General features: G+C 40.9%; 1 long non-coding RNA gene across 1 annotated transcript; it reads right to left on the reverse strand.

The window, feature by feature from the left end:
- Positions 1-1,711: 1,711 nt before the first annotated feature.
- Positions 1,712-2,414, reverse strand: LOC128263697 (uncharacterized). Its single transcript, XR_008268488.1, has 3 exons — positions 2,325-2,414; positions 2,127-2,234; positions 1,712-2,061 (listed from the first exon to the last, which is right to left on the reverse strand). It is a non-coding gene; the product is annotated as an uncharacterized LOC128263697 (long non-coding RNA).
- Between the last annotated feature and the right edge of the window lie 1,314 nt (positions 2,415-3,728).

A 3,728-nucleotide genomic window follows, 5' to 3' on the forward strand; every position in this document is an offset into this window, starting at 1 on the left:
TATCAAATGACACAAATGCTCTCTCCTGCAAAGAAATCCGAATTATTTCATCTTATTAAAAATGTATGGCTGTCAGGCCAAATACCAGAAAGCTGGAGGGAGATAAACGTGGTACCAATTCCAAAAAGAAATGCAGACTCATCAATTATAGATAGCTATAGGCCAATTTGCTTGCTAAGCGTACTTTTTAAGATAACAGAGGGTCTTATTAAACTCAAGTTAGATCACCACATCTCACAAAATAGGCTGCTTCCGAATAGATCTTATGCATTTAGGAAACACAGATCCACATCTATGTGCATAAATGATCTAATAAACAAAGTGCAAGCATTAAAAGCAGAAGGGCTTCAGGTAGTGGCAGCATGTTTAGATCTGCAAAAAGCCTTTGACAGTGTCGATATAGGAATCTTAGAGAAAAATCTCCAAAATCTCAACTTGAATCAACACCACGTTGCCTGGTTAACTCACTTCCTTATGAAACATGTTCTTGTCAAGGGGAAAAGTCGCCCCACTTTGTTTAATCTATACACTGCAAGTCTTCACAGTTTGAATGACGAAAACTGCGAAATGTTTCAATATGCAGACGACTTATTTCTGGTTTGCTTTGATGCTACCTTCTCAGGAGCAAGGGATATACTTTTAGAAAAAATAGCAGAAATAGAGTGTAGTAATCTAAATTTATCCTTTAGTCACTTTAATCTGCGCAAACAGCCGCTTCAAGTTTTTTATAAAGGAATTCCAATTAAAGATGTAGTGCAAGTCAAATATCTAGGACGAATAGTAGCCGCTTATAATTCTCCATGCGCACACATTGAACATTTTTAAAATTGCTTAGTGGATGCACTTTCGGGGTAAATTCCAGGAAAGGTCTTCTGCTTTACAAAGCGTTTGCGAGAAATAGGCTAGAATATGCAAGTTCTTTATTTAGCAAAATGTCAAAAACAGCTATGGATAAAATAAAAGTAAAAACGAATTTCAGTCTTATAGCCTGATTCCATTGGCGCATTAAAACGCATTTAGCCTAATGCGCATTTATTTACACAGGGAATCCCATAAGGCTAAATGCCGCATTTAAAATAAATGCGATTTTTAAATGCGATTAAAAACCATTCGCCCCGAACATTTATAAAAAAAATACCGGAAAATACCGATGTTGAACGATATTTTGTTCGTGCCACCACTACAACAGCTGTTTTCTATATGCAAGGTTGGCGCAATTTTTGATGTCTTTTGAATATAAAATCTATTTTGTATAAAAATGACAGAAAACTAAAGCGCACGCTGCAAATTCTGCTCGCAGTACCACAATGCATTACTGCTGGATCTCTGGCATAAAATAACTCCCACATATACGGGGATCCTAGCCCTTTTTGGAAACTGTGGTGGTCTCCATTGCAAACCCGTCATAACAACGCAATCAGCTTCTCTTCCTTGTCGTCCACGTTGGCAAATGCCTCGGTCGCATTAGGGATGTCCTGCTGAGCATTACAGAGTTTAGTAAACTCACTCATGTTCATTAATTTTAATTAATTTCTTTTGGATTTGCCAAAATGCAAAAGTAAACAAACCCAGATCAGCTGCTCGTGCCACTCACATGTCGGAGTAGCATTAGCTAAATGCTAATGCGCCAATGGAATCAGGCACATTTAAAAAGTCCACTAATGCGGCAATGGAATCAGGCTATTAGACGCGTACTCAGCTTAATAAAGTGTACACAGGTACCGATCTTATATCACATGGCGGCGGAGCTTCCGCCCGAGTACACAATTTGTTTTCAAACGGCAAAAGAATTGATAAAAGTTTTTGCCCATGAGTTGCCAGATAAAGAAACACTAATACACTAATACTAGTTATGCCAAATTATAAAAAGACTTTAAACATATCCTAGATCAAGTTAAAATCTGAGATCCATTACCTGTACATAATAGTAAAATAAGGGTAGACCTAGATTTATTTAAGGGAACAGCCAAAAACAAATATGATATGAATACAGCTAGTATTTTACAAATGCAGAAACAGCGCAATTGCAATTCTTAAGTCCAGTCACGGCAACTACATAACCTGCAACATAAGAAAGAAAATTGCCAATCATCCTCAATTGGTGGCTTTTGAAATTCATTACATACCAAGCCACACTGGCATACTCCAAAACGAATTCATGGACTTGGCTGCCAAAATAGCTCCCTCACACGGTACCTTCACTGTAGTGGGATGGTGTATAAAAGATGCCACAGCTGAAATACACAGATTAATACAGGAGGACTGGGACGCTAGTGGCAAAAAGCAGTGTTACTGCGAACTCTTCCCAAGAACGCTAAACAAACCTTTGTTAAACAACTTGAACTCAGGCCTTGGGCTATAAAAAACATAAATAGATTAATGAGCGGTAACGCTTTTGACAACTAAAAAAAAATGCCCTTAGTAAACAATAACAGATGTGACAGTTGCAACGATTTCGATAACTCATCGCACATCATATTAAGCTGTTCCAAATACAACTCTGCAAGACAACACTTAAAAATACCACGACATATACCAAAATATAACTGAATATCTCGAAAAAATGAAGATAAGCATTTGAATAACCAACCAGTAACCAAACCAATAGATTGGCGATTTCCAAGTACGCGAGGGCGGCCAAATAACTACTCGGCACTTACGGGTTTTGCGGAAACTTAAACCAAAAAAAAAAATTCTATTTGGACGAAATTGGAGGCTTTGGCTTCATTGCCACAACGCACCCAACCTTCATTGGGTGCCCCACGGGCGGATGTGTGGAGGCACACCACACATCCGGCAGACCGAAGTCTGTTCCTTGTGGATTATGTTCGGCTCATCTCCCCGCCCAACACAGATATAGTTAGACACGCGGCTAGGGTGCGGAATTAAGCTTCTAATTCTAGATTAGAATTTACAGTGAGTATTTAGCACAATGTTGAAAGGATGATTTTCATAAACTAAACGTTTGGTCATAGTCGACTGCTTGCGGCGATTACCAGCACGAGTCCGCACGGTATCAAATAGTTCGGAGGAAGCTCAGCCTTTGGCCAGAAGGGGCCGGATGCAGTGCGTCGGTGGTCCCAGGGATGACTACGTAGTCAGCGCGGGTATTCGTTCCCGGTACGGACTCACCGAGGGAATCACCGTATGTGGCCGTCACGGAAACAACTGCTGGAGGCGTTGATGCCGCTGTTGATGTCTGCAGCTGCTGCTGCTTATGTTGCTGCGGATCGCTGCTGAATGCTGTTCCGGGTCGCTGCTGATGCTGCTGCGGATCGCTTCTGATACTGCTGCGGTTCGTTATGACGGTCAGGTGCAGGCTACTTATCGTCTACGGACAACGTGGTCTTCACGACCAGGTTAGGTCTGCCAGTTAAGTGTCTTCTGTTCACGAGTCTCTTGAGTTGCTTGAACTTATCTAAGCACAAATAACGAATTAAATAACTCCTTTTATCTCCGACCGTTCGCTTACCACTTTTTGCAGCTACTGAAGTAAAACCCTGACCTACACCAATGTCGTTCCCTATTTTCACTCCCGCTCTCCCAAAATGGGTCAGTAAACGCATTTAAGGCCATTTAACCCAGTTACCGAGCGAACCGGGCTAAATTTAAATAGCTAGATCCTCTCTAAATATCAACAGTAAGTGTCACCACGGATTCCTTGACGGCGGAAATTACGTTCCTAGCCACCCGTTTCTAGCCGATATTAAGCAGATGTTTTTTCAGTG

Source organism: Drosophila gunungcola, unplaced genomic scaffold (assembly GCF_025200985.1).
Source record: "Drosophila gunungcola strain Sukarami unplaced genomic scaffold, Dgunungcola_SK_2 000016F, whole genome shotgun sequence".
Taxonomy (NCBI): domain Eukaryota; kingdom Metazoa; phylum Arthropoda; class Insecta; order Diptera; family Drosophilidae; genus Drosophila; species Drosophila gunungcola.